The sequence below is a fragment of the Camellia sinensis genome, chromosome 11 (assembly GCF_055761805.1).
Source record: "Camellia sinensis isolate YWXY chromosome 11, ASM5576180v1, whole genome shotgun sequence".
NCBI lineage: Eukaryota > Viridiplantae > Streptophyta > Magnoliopsida > Ericales > Theaceae > Camellia > Camellia sinensis.
The window spans coordinates 72754689-72768681 of NC_138971.1; positions in this window are offsets into that span (position 1 = coordinate 72754689).

The following is a 13993-nucleotide window of genomic DNA, read 5'->3' on the forward strand; positions in this document are numbered from 1 at the left end:
ATATTTCCTCACAAATATCTATAGTGACGAAATTAGCTCTTTGAAGACAAAAAAATTTCGTCACTCAAGGCCCAACTTGTTGTAGTGCTAGAAATTCATATTCAACCAGACAGACCGCTCGAGCGTCTAATCTTGCGCTCGAGCGAACAGACCAACAGGGCTGACCGCTCGATTGGAAATTCACAACTCTCATAATCTCAGATAGACTGCAAAAGTACTGGGAGCCTCACAAGGTAGCTCGAGCATCAACTCTTCCATCAAGTGGGAAGAAAAATTCTAGAGTGTTACAAGATTCACATCATGATTAGTAGAAGCCGATCTTTGATTGGACGAGTGGGGTGCTCAATTCATGACCTTCTCCTCTCGTATCTAAGTTCCCGAGCAGAGACAATCTTGGTGATGATGGACATGTGGCCTTTGGTACAAGTCATGGGTTTCCTAAATTTTCCAAAAATATTTAGGTGGCGACTCTAGAATCTGGCAAAACAGTCCATTTTTGGCATTTTGATTCAAAATCAATTTTTCAAAAGATTTGCCGAATTTGGACTCTTTGGTGTTTATCTATTTCACATTGCACTTGTGCGATGAGATTCAGAACCACAGGAGTCCGAACTGTAGGGTTAGTCGTATCCAAAAGGAGCACGAAAAGTCGAGCTACAGTTTCTGGTGACTCTACTGGGGAAATTTGGAGAACTTGACTTAAAATTCATGATGTGAAATTTTATCTACATTATATGTTTTTTGCATTGCATTTGCATTGGTGCGCTTAAGTCACTGTGTTTTCCATATGCTATTCCTGGACAGTTTGCCAGGGGCTTGCCTAAAAGCTTGCCAAAAGGCTGACCGGTCGTGGGTTCTGCCATGATGGGAACACAATCCTTGGATCTAGACAACCATTGTACCGTTTGATCTTCCTTTCACTTCTCGGTGTTAGGTGTGAGAGGTATATTAGGTAGTCTTGCCGAGGCACCCTTTTTGACCATTTAGCCTAGTTGCATCTAGAAAAGCCATAGTGACTAATCCAAACTAGGACAGGATGCTCTCCCAAAATACAAGATTGCGTGAAACTGCTTGATTGAAATAGTGAAACCTAGTTCATGACAAAACGAGGACAGGGTAACCCTACCCCCTCATAGGGGTGCTTTGGTTCTCTCTTAACTGGTATGTGCTTTACAATGAAATTGTATAGGAATGTGCATAACAGTTGCAAAATTGGTATCTGTTTTGGGATAGAATTCAGTGTGGAGTGCAGTTCTACAACTTTGATCATATCTGTGATGATAACATCTTAGCAGAGGTGTTGTGCAGTTTCTGATTACTATTATTTTGCTTTATTTTTTTTCTAGGTAGTTTAAAACCATAGCTTCAGAAAGTTCTCAAGTACTCTGAACCCGAGTCAGAAAACTTTGTAAAGCAAGGGATCTTGTTCGGGGATAACCCGTGCATACCTCACTCCCACCGGTTACAAAATGGAAGAGAATCAGGCAGAATTCACCAGTTTAATTTTTACAGCAGCCACCCCTCAGCTCACCTGTGCCCAGTCTGGTTCAGGAACGGTCATCTACTTCTAGCCCATCACGAGATCAATCATCTATTCCAATGGCACAGTATCCCCTAGCCAGTGTGGAAGATTTGTTACACCATTTGCAATAGACAATTAAGACCCTATAGCAGGATGCGGCCCGTCAGGCCGTCATGGCCCATCAAGACAAGGTTATAACCAAGCTACAACAACAACAACCATAATCGGTTGCAGCCTCTGCATCCCATGCACCTACTATGCCTATCCCAGCACTCGGAGCCACCACTCATACTGCCAATGTTCAAGAAAACTAGGGCAATCCCGCGGAGCCAATCCTAACACAAGTCTCCAAAACCCCTATTTATCAGACCGAGGCACCATTCGAGTTCGAGGTACCAATTGCACTCAAGGTTAATAAACTAGAAAAGTTATTCAAAAGAGCACAAGGGGTTAACTCCATCTCGGATATAGATAACGGGCATACTGATTCTGTAGTTACATTGCCAGATCGGTTTAAAATGCCGCACATCGATCGAGTCGACGGCTCTAAGGATCTGATGGTCCACTTGCGTCTCTTTTCAAATATCTTGTGGCCGATGGGCTTAACTAGACTACAGAAGTTGTCTTTCTTCGATCACACCATGTTGGGTATAGCGGTCAGTTGGTATGCTAAGTTAGAAGATTCTGTCAAACAGAATTGGGAAGAGATGGCCGAGGCCTTCATTACTCAATATTCTTACAATACGCAGATTGAGGTCACAACTCGTGATCTTGAGGCAACACACCAAGAGCCGAAATGAAGGTTTCTCTGAGTTTGTGATGAGATGGAGGGCCAAAGCCTCAATGATGACCATTCGACCTTCAAAAAAGGATCAAATAAGAATGGTTGTTCGGAATCTACACGACAAGCTGCTACAAAAGATGATTGTTCTACCTCTATTTACATTTGCAGAACTTCATGAAATAGGAGTGCAAATCAAAGATGCCATAAAGCAAGGGCTTATTACAGATGAGACGGAGACGGAAAAAAGGCCATTTGTTCATAGTTCCAGTGCTGCCAGTGGTAGCATAGCTGCGAGCCCGTCAGACGTAAGTGTTGTCACCACAACCAAGACTGTTGACCCCGTTGCCAACACAAACCCACAAACCTCATCCAACCTAACCCGACCTCAGAGGACTTTTAACCAGCTATACATGACCCTTTCCAAAGCCATACAGTTGCTAGTAAAAAAAGGGCACCTAAAACCATTAGAACCTCTCCCACTTCCTAATCCTCTCCTACTCAAACATAACTCCGCAAAATACTGTGTGTTTCACCAATAGCATGGTCATGACACTGACCAGTGCTACCATTTACATCATAAGATTCAAGATTTCATTGACAACAAGGTGATCGCTCCACCTCAAAAATCGAATGTAACCACAAATCCACTCCCAGCCCATAATCAAGTCGTCCCACCTCGGAACCTTAACCTTATCCATACACTGGCCACCCCTTATGACCCCAGTATATATATTCCTCCCACCCACTTACCAAAACCGACGTTGTTCATTCTAGAAGGTGCAAACCTGCGCATGATGGACACGTCCAAACCTCAACCCAAGCCAGTGGTGGTGAGACTTGCAATGAAAAGGAAGTCGACCTTAAAGGAAGGTACTAGTCTGTTGCCAGAGTGTCCTGAGGACTTATCTAATAGGGTGTATGATCCAAGTTGCTATATTGTGTCAACAGGTCAAATCAAGCCTGAATTGGTGCTGCCACCCTTGGTAGACATCAATGTGGTTAGGAAAGATGGCCCGAGCCAAGGGTTAGATGATTTGGCAGACCTCGAAGAGGCTTTCGACAACTTGCAATTCTTTGATGAGCATGACCAAAGAGATGTACAGATCGGATTGTTTGACCTGAATAGATCAACCGATAATATCGGATGGCTGAGTGATGAGCCAGACAAAAAAGAAGAAACTAGGGTAAAACCAGAGGGAAAGGAAACAGAGATAACTGCGGTTACAACCAAAAATAAAGTCATGCCTGAAGCTGTGACTATGAGTAAGGCCATGACTAAGCAAGAATGAGAGTTGAAACAATTCCAAAATCAAGGGATAAAAGAAATACGGAGAAGGATAGAACTGGGGTAGGAAAATGATAAGGGAAAAGCAAAGGCCGGCCTAACTACAGATAATGTTCAACGAATGGGAGAACTCGAATGGGAGCCCATGACAGAAAAAGTATTCCAAGGGAACTCAGGTGACTTTGGGATGCAGAACCAAGAGCTATTGTGAAACAAGAGTGGTATAATGATGGGGGGCATGATGTGAACGTGCACCACGTAGAACCCAACAATGGTCTAGCTATGGTTGATAGTGAGTGGTGGGATGACAATGATTTGCATATGGTCCATACCAACAAAGACTGGGGCGATTGCATTTCGGACAATACGTGATATGTCGAGGAAATAGACCATCTGATAAGAAATGGGCGATATTTTAAGCCGCCCCACCTAGATCAAGAAGAGGCATCTGGAAAAGATAAAGAAGCTAAGAAACAGAAAGAGAAACAACTAGAAGAAGAGGCAATATTGAAACAGCTCAAGAAAATCCAAGCTGACATCTCAATCTGGGGTCTTCTCATGACCTTACGAGTACACCGGCAGGTAGTGTTGTCGGCAATGGACAAGGCTAAATTGTCCATTGACACTACGCCCGAGTAGCTTGTGGGTTTGGCTTTTCCAAGTGGTGTCAGGCCAACACTTACTTTCTCTGACAAAGAGTTACTGCCTGAGGGCTCAGCTCATAATAAACCATTATACATATCTGTGGAATGTAGGGAGAAATAGGTACTGGTGGTATTGGTAGATACTGGTTCTGCTATTAATGTATGTCCTTCCTGTACCGCCTACACAATTGGCCTTAAACCAGCAGATTTTGTCCCCAAAGCCCAAGCAATACCAGCATATGATAACACAAGTAGAGAGGTCATGGGTACAGTGCAAGTGAGAGTCCAAGTGGGCCCATCAGAGCAAGAGATCGAGTTTCATGTCTTGGACGTGCCGGTTACCTTCAATTTGCTATTAGGGAGGCCCTAGTTGCATCATGTAAAGGCTGTCTCCTTCACTCTCTACCAGATGTTGAAGTATCCTCATGGGGGAGGAGTGGCAAATCTTTTTGAGAACTCATCCATCCATCCACCTTCAAAGGTGACTACGCCAGTGTTAGAGATCAACCATGGTGAGGAGGATGTATTCCTCTCAAGATTTACTCTGGCTGAAGCCTGGATGGTGCATACGATTCTGGCCACAGACGAAGGCATGTACATCAATGCCCAGTCCATCTACTTCATGAACAAACTGTAGCACATTCCACGATTGGGGCTCGGAAAGAGTGGTCGGAAAGGTGTTGCAGCACTGACAGATGTGCCACATAACCCGCATGCTTTTGGATTGGGCTATGTGCCCACCAAAGAAGACTGGATTAGAAAGGAGAAAGAAATGAGAGGCTGAGCTAAGGCCAAGCAGGCTGGAAAACACTATGAGCTCATCTACAGACCAATTCGGAGGACACTGAATGGCCGTTTTGTTCAGGAATGATAGGATTTCCCTTTTTGTGGCTTTCCTGAGCCTTGGGTAAATTCCTCAAAGTAGTGTGTCCCTGTGTTTGAGATCTTCTTTGACCATCAGCTGCAGGACAATGATGATGAGGAAAGGGCGGAACTAAGCATCAAGGTTTAACAGAGCATAGAAGGTGACTCGAATGGTAGCGAACCTAGAGTAGGGGCAGCACTGGCTAGTCTCCTGACAGATTCTGTGACCGACCTAGAGAACTTGGGGGATAACTTTACTGTCTCCATGATCGGGGAAGAACCAAGTGTGAACCCAACCAGCGGCATTCTAGATGCATCAGGAGCACCAACTCTTACCTGGCAGCTGGAGGAAGGCTATCTGTCCAGTTTTAAATCGGGTGATGAGCTAGAATCTGATTCCACTAAGTATGTGGGGTCGGGATCAGATTCAAGTTCTTCTGAGTCTGAGTCTGGTATTTCTGGGGGTGGTAACCCGGACATCAAAGTCCTGTCTAGGTCTTCATTCAGCTTTTCTTTTGAGTCTGTAACTGAAGATCTGGACCTCTTGAATGAAAACTCTGCTGATTTTGTGTACTTTTCTGTGCCATTGGTTTATTGTATTGATTAGGACTTTCAAAATTTTAACGAAAACAAAGGGGAAGAAATTCCTCTGGCTTTGAAAAACTTGATTAATCGAGAGGAGGAGAGGTTTGCTAAACCCTATACTAATGAAATCATTGCCATTAATGTGGATACTGAGAAGGATCCATACCTAGTCCAGATCGGGTCCACGTTGCCTTTGAAGGAGTGCTAGCATTTAATCATTTTATTAAAAGATTTCGAAGATGTTTTCACGTGGTCCTATGACGACATGCCTGGAATCAATCCCGAGATTGTAGAGTATCGGATCCCTCTTGACCCCGAGGCCTAACCAGTCAAGAAGAAGCTATGTAGAATTCGTCCGGATTAGGCGCTGAAAATCAAGGAAGAGGTCACCAAGAAGATTGATGCAAGATTCTTGTTAGTATCCAAGTATCCGACCTGGTTGGCCAACATCGTCCCAGTGCCGAAGAAGAATGGTAGAATTCGTGTATATGTAGACTTTTGGGACTTGAATAGAGCGAGTTCGAAGGATGACTTTCCTCTGCCACATATTGATGAGTTGGTAGACTTCACTGCGGGCCATGCCTTGCTCTCAATTATGGATGGGTTTTCTAGGTACAACCAGATTCTGATGGCACCCGAGGACAGAGAGAAGACCGCATTCACCACTCCGTAGGGTACCTACTGCTACCGGGTTATGTCGTTTGGGTTGAAAAATGCTGGGGCCACCCATCAGAGGGCTGCAACCACCATTCTCCATGACATGATCCACAAAGAGGTTGAGGTGTACGTGGACGACATGATCGTCAAGTCCAAAGAACGACAGGGCCACTACATCGCGCTAGAGAAATTCTTTCAACGAATCAGGGAATATAGATTGAGGTTAAACTCGCAGAAATGCACCTGTGGGGTAACAACAGGGAAAATGTTGGGATTTCTGATCACACAGAGAGGCATTGTAGTAGATCCTTTCAAAATCAAGGCCATCTTAGAAATACCACCACCAAGGACTAAAAAGGAGGTGTGTGGCTTCTTGGGTAAAGTGCAATTAATAAGACGGTTTATTTCCAAATTAACCTTAACTTGTGAACCACTATTTGGTCTCCGGAAGAAAGGGAAGAAATTTCGATGGGATGATCAATGTTAGTTTGCCTTTGAATACGTTAAGTAGTACTTTCAGAATCCTCCTGTGTTGTTGCCACCGGAGCAGGGAAACCTCTGATTCTGTACTTGTTAGTGACAGATATGACAATAGAATGCATGCTTGCTCAGTAATCTGAAGATAGGGTGGAGAAAACCATCTACTACTTGAGCAAGAAGATACTGGATTATGAGACCCGTTATGCTCCTTTGGAAAAAGTTTGCCTAGCCTTGGTATGGGCTACCAAGAAGTTGAGGCACTACTTGTTAGCTCACTCTGTAATCCTAGTTTCGAGATTAGATCCCATCAAATATCTCTTTGACAAACTAGCGCTTACGGGTAAGCTGGCTCATTGGTTACTTCTTCTCTCTGAATTTGATCTCAAACATGTAACCCACAAGTCAGTTAAAGGAAGAGCTGTAGTGGAGTTTCTGGCATACCATCCGGTAGAAGGAGATGAGGCAGTGGAATACTTGTTCCCAGATGAAGATGTTCTGCAACTCGAAGAGGAAACTTAGACGATGTACTTTGATGGGGCGTCCAATCAGTACGGCTATGGGATAGGTGTGTTACTAATAGCACTCGATGACTCCCATACACCCTTAGCCTTTAAACTCTGGTTCAAGGTGTCCAACAATGAAGCAGAATATGAAACGTGTATTGCTGGTTTAGAAGCTACCTTAGAACTAGGAGCAATAAGGTTGGACGTCATCAGGTTCTCAAACTTGGTTGTTTCTCAAGCGAACAGAGACTGGAAAGTCAAAGAAGAGAATATGAAGGTCTACCATCAGGCCCTGGATATTCTGATTCCTAGGTTTGAAAAACTGACATTCACGCATCTATTAAGAGAGAACAATAGGTTCGCTGATACTTTAGCAACTCTATCTTTTATGGTAGACATCCCACTTGGGGTCCGGATGTGTTTGATTATCATCGAACAGAAATACAAGCCGACTTATGAAACCATTGCTGCGATAGATGAAGTGCAAGACAAAAACCCCTGGTACTACGATATTTGGAACTTCCTAAAAAAGGAAATGTATCAACCAGGGGCAACTGCCAAGGACAAACAGGGAATACGGCGTACGGTCGTCCAATTTATCATCCACAGGAGTAAGCTGTATAAAATAGGACATTTGCGAATACATAAGATGTGTGTGGAGGAAAAAGAATCGAAACGCCTTATGGAGGCTATCCACAGTGGAGAATGCGGGGCGCATATGAATGGTGTGATGTTAGCCCGGAAAATCCTAAGACAAGGCTATTATTGGTCCACCATAGAGGAGGATTGTATTGGTTTTGTGCGGCGATGCCACAAATGTCAAATTCATGCCAATCGCATGAATATTCCACCGTCAAAGCTCTACAACATGACCTCACCATGGACTTTCTCGGTCTGGAGAATTGACGTTATCGGTGCAGTTTCGCCAAAATGGTCGAATGGACACAAGTATAACCTAGTGGCGATTGATTATTTTAGAAAGTGAGTGGAAGCTCAGTCCTATGCAGTGTTGAAAGCATCGCATGTGGCCAAATTTATCAAAAACAATATCATCTGCTGACACGGAGTTCCGAACAAGATCATATCAGATAATGGCTCCCACTTCAAGAAAGAGGTGATAAACTTGTTGGAGAAATACAGCGTGGCCTTTCATAAGTCATCCACATATAGGCCACAAACCGATGGAGCTGTTGAAACTACCAATAAGAATATCAAGAACATCTCGCAGAAGATGGTTGAGACCTACAGGGACTGGCCAGATAAACTGCGATTCGCACTTTAGGGCTACAGAACCTCGATCCGGACATCTACAAGGGCAACCTCTTATTCTCTCGTCTATGGGATGGAAGTCATCTTGCCAATTGAAATTGAAGTCCCGTCACTGTGAGTTATGACTGAGTATTAGATAGCGGAGGCGGACTGCCAACAGAGCAGATTTAAGGAGTTAATGTTGTTTGATGAGAGGAGGCTAAAGACATTGTATCATGTTCAGGGCTACCAGCGCAAAATTGCCAAGGCTTTTGATAAGAAAGTTAAGTCTAGGAATCTCAAGGAGGGAGACATGGTACTGAAAGATAACAGAGCTCCTATCCATGACCCTAAGGACAAGTTTAGACCCAATTGGACTAGTCCTTACATTATCAAAGCTATTTGGTTAGAAGGGACAGTTATTCTCATAGACCTAGATGGCTTGGAATTTTCACAACCGATCAATATGGACAAGTTGAAGAAATATTACCCCTGAGAGGCTTGCTAGGCCGAAAACCCGAAAGGGCGACCTAGGCAAAAGTTAGGGCAAGAAAAATTAAAAACAAAAAAAAACTGAGCTCGCAAGGTCGAAAACCCTATAAGGCGACTTTGGCAAAAGTTAGAGCACAAAAGGAGAGAGTTAATACTCAAGTGAACCTGAATCGAACTACGTAAGGCATGATTCCCATATTTGGGATACGTAGGCAGCTTCATCCTGAAGTTCGACCATAACCATTTCCAACTCAACTATCCTGTCCGTTTGTCTAATCAGGTCATCTTTGTTCATCACCTGTTAGTTTGGTTGTGATCTTCATTTTGGGAAGAAAAGCTGGTTACAAAGCAGAGCAGTAATGGTATGCAATCAGGGGTAGTTATGATCTTTTGATTCAATGTTGTATGTCTTGAGGATTGATTTTGTGCGTGTCAGGCAGTGATCATTTTCGAAAATGGTTTTGGAAAGTTTTAATAAAAGTTGATTTTGTTCAAAATTTTACCTTTTACAACTTAGACCATTTTTGGGACCAAAAGGAAAACTTTTAGTGCTCACAACTTTAACTCCATTGATTTCAACACAAATATATTCTCCAACTCTCCGATACTAATCAAAGTTGCTTTTACATCATAAAAACTTGATAAGAAAGTCAAAGTAATAAACTAGGGCCATAGATGAGTCAAGCAATCCTGTGTCCCTTGCTCGTGCTTGTGGAAACCTCTCCAGCCAAAGTTGGCCTAACTTGTGCCTCATCTTCGAGCCAAGCCAAGTACTCACCAATTGAAACTAGGGACAGGGGCCAGAAGCTCTCTCATCCTCCAGGCAGCAAGGTACCTAGCCAAGTGTGAAGTGCGAATCGGGAATGAAGTCGGATATTCTACCCCCTTCTCTGGGTAGATCTGATCATGCCCAAACTAGCATCTGAGCTAGAAAGGAAAGTAGAACATGCAGTGCGTAAGGCCAGTCAACTGTATGCCTAGCTGTTAGATCATGCTGTAACTCATCTTAGTCAAATTGAGCCAGGGACAACGCCAAGCTATGGCAGCTACAGATTTGCTACACATCCAGTTGCACCACCATCCCTCATTGGGAAAATCCATTAGTTGCTGGCGGAAGAAGTAAGCTCGGGCTGAATATTCGGGGTAAGGGTCCACCACTTTTATCTTATCCATGAGCCATACCTGAGAAAGGATTAAAAATAAAAAAGACTAAAGAATAGAGAGATGTACGTTAAGAGAAAAGAAAAGAAAAGAAAAGGGTTTTGAAAGAAAATAGAGAGTAAGTGTCGAGTGATGTGAGAGACATATATAAGAAAGGGTGAGAGACAATACCTGAAGCAGTAGTGGACTCCCCGCAAATATGGAGGTCTCTCACCAGTGGAAAACATCTAAACCCATCAGGGTCTTGGCTAATGCCAGACCAATGCAACTCTTACCCTCTTTCAGATAGTGGGCTACTTCGATTAGCTTAATGTTGGCTCCGCCGTAACTAGGGGCAAGAAGAAAATGTGCGAGCATACATAAACAGAGGGCATGTTACTGAAAGCTTCGCTAAAGAAGGTTGCCTCTGTCTCCGATGTCAAAGAACCAATAGATCAAACCTGGTATATCTAGCTCCTTGTCATGAGCTAAAGATTGAGCTTTGTGCAAAGTAAGCCCGCACATTCGTCCTAAAGCCAGGGCATTGCCAAAACGGGGTTGTGGCATAATTTCCTCATTGCGTCAGGATTCTATCAATGCTTGAAACTCTTAAAGTGTCGAGTACAACTCTTGAGATCCGAAGTGGAATACATGTGTAACCGGGTTCCAGCACTGAACAGTAACATGGAGAAATGAAAAGCAAAGCGAAGTACGGCTCAAAGGAAAAAGAGCGTTTAAGCCAAAATCGTGAAAGTTCACCTTTTCCGAGCCGTCTAAATTGGCAATTCAATCTCGAATCCTAGTGTTGAGCACGTCCTCCATCTTAAGAGCCAAACATCAAAGACTTGCTATTCTGCTAGGAAAATAGTTTGGAAGCACCTTTTATAGACTTTGAGAACGAGCTGTGCATGACAGCTGGATCCCACTAACCGACACCACTTTTAGGTCCGGTCGTGCCTCATTGGGGCCCAGTCGTGCTTATTTGGACCCGGCCGGGTCTAAATGATGGCCCAGATCAGAACAGTTGCATCAGAGGCTAGTCTCTTGTCATGATATAATGTGGTTGCATTTTAAGTTTTGTTTTGTTTGTATCAAGTGTTGTTTAGTGTTTTTAGGTCATGTTCATTTTGTTTTGTTGTTATCAGGTTGTATTTTACTTTTTGTCTAGTGGAAGGTTGTTATCCAATTCAAGAAGGAATTCAAAAGCACGTATCCACAGTTGTAAAGTCTTGTACAAAATTGTTATGCAGCGGTTATGCCATCTATCACATTTTATGCGAGAGGAATCATCCAAAACTTTTTATATATACACACTAGAGGGTTCAACCCCTATCATTGTTTTTACAAATCAAAAACAAAAGAAAAGTCTTCAAAAACAAAAACAGAGAGTCTAACTACAAAAAAGGGGCATCGCTATCGTTACTGGAACTACTGGACCGCATGTTAACCTCCTCCCCCTCCTCCTCGGAGGTCGTGTACTCAGCAAATACTCCTCAAAAGGTGAAAGCTGCCTCGCCCGGTCACTCCCTTGGTCAGCCTGTCCTCTGCCTCTCACCTCATCTTGTCTCTGCTTTCTTCAGTCGGAGAAGGCCCTGTAGGTGCAAATGGCACCAGCTCAAGCTAAAATGAGTACATATATGAGCGTAGATATCCGAAGAGATTCAGTTAAATTGTGTACAGGGGTCAGAATGGATGCAACATAATTACGAACAAGATTACAATACCTCTATCCCATGGGTGGCCAGAGCAGTCTAGCTCCTTCGTACTATCATGAGTAGTCGATCGATCATCCGGAGAAGGTCATCAGCATACGCTACGGATACCTACAAAAGGAAGAGAATTTAGTACAGTATACAGAAATAATCGAGTACGATGATCAAGCATAGTGAACAAGAATGAAATGGTACAGTGGAAAGAAATAATAAAGTGTACAGTGAGTAAAAGAATAAAGAAGTGTGTACCTGCTCAATGCCAGGAGTAATCACCAATCCGTGATCCCTTTCCTCAATATGCTCTAGAGGGATCTGCTCCAGCACCCCATTTAATTGCATATATACAACCTTAGTCGGAATCGCGAGAAGCCCAAGAATGGTAGCGGCGACAGAAGCACCCCTAGCAGCAGCAACAACAACCTCTAGAATGACATGAGCCACACCCTAGGTAAAAGGCACCATCACTCGGGTCTGCAAGAAAGTGGTGAAGTCGCCGGGCTCATGATGTCGGTGACCATCCTCTCTCAACATCAGAAAGTCAATCTAAGGACGGACCATCGTGAATCTCATCAACTGCCCTTATTCCTGGAGGAGGATGATGTGGAATGTCAAGGTCAACGACGCCTCGTGTCTACTGGATGAACCTCTCTCCCAAGTAATATGCCTTGCCGAAAGGGCCCTCAGGCAGAATCTGCATGGTGGAGGCATGCCATGCAACGACATAGGTCATCCTCGATGCCTGGGAGATGCCCGCCCAAGGATACTAGTCAAGTTGTGAGTAAAAGATGCAAGTTAAGAATCGAATATCAAGGAAGCAACAGTACAAGAAACAATAGTATGGACACAATAGTATGGAATCGGTGTAAATAATATGGAAAATAATAAGATGAAGACAAAGACTAGTATTTTGTTACCTGATCTGCGGTGATGGTGTTAAAGAAGTGGCAAAAGTAGGGGAAATCTCGGTCTACGCGGCGACGCCGTTCGAATCGTGAGTTATAGTACCAGGAGTGGGGTATTGACAACTCAAGCAGCCTCACTGGGACTAGAGCCAGAGAGGTGAAATACGTGTAGACCCATAATTGCAAGAAGAGAAAAGATAAATGAAGTAGATGAGTAGATATGAATAGAAAATGCAAAGTAAAAATGAGCAGGAAGTGCAAAAATGAGCAGGCAGTGCAAAGTCAAACAAAATGCAAAGCTAAATAGAAAAGTAAGTATGAGATGTACCTCCCAAACTCTCCAATAGCCGCCAAGTGAGTCCTCCTTACGGCGGGATACATAGCTCATTTAGCAGCACATAGTGGCCAGGCTGGCACCATCTCAATCATACTCTGCTACCTGCGGCAGATGCACCAGTGCTTCTAAGAAATATAACCCCACGGTATTCTCCCTATTCGTGAACAAGGTAGTACCGAGAAGATACATGAGAACATTGTGGGTGTACTGAGCGACCTCCACAGGGGAAGCTGGCTGAAGATTGGAAAAATGCTCCAAGAACCAAGTGTACCTCACCATCCCGTGGCTGGTGGTGTCTAGGATCACCCCGAGACGCTGAGGCTGTGCATCTCTCCACTGCGTCATATGAGGATCAAACGGGATTGGGCCGCCAATCCCTGTTTGCAGACCAGTGAGCATAGAGAAATCATATGGGGTCAGAGTCATCTCCCCAATCTATGAAAAGTGGAATGAGTCAATGGTATCCCACCACCTCTCCACCAGGGCCCCGTAAAACAGTGGCTTAGCTCGCATCTATATAAGTCCTGAATAGAAGAGTTGCAACGCCCCGAAATATTTCAACATGAACTACCCACATTAATGAACATTCACTAATCAATGACAATAATCCATCCAACATCACATATATAATCAAAGTATTAAATACAAAAGGTTCGCTTGCAATTCACATTCACAACATAACAAATACATAAATCTATAACACATGAAGCATCTAATCTCAAAAATAATTAAAATGCCCTTAAGGGCTTACATCTTCCAAGGCGATAGCCCGGTTACACAAAATGGTCTCTCGGACCCATACACATTAGCCCTTGGCTTTACAAAAAGATCACAACAA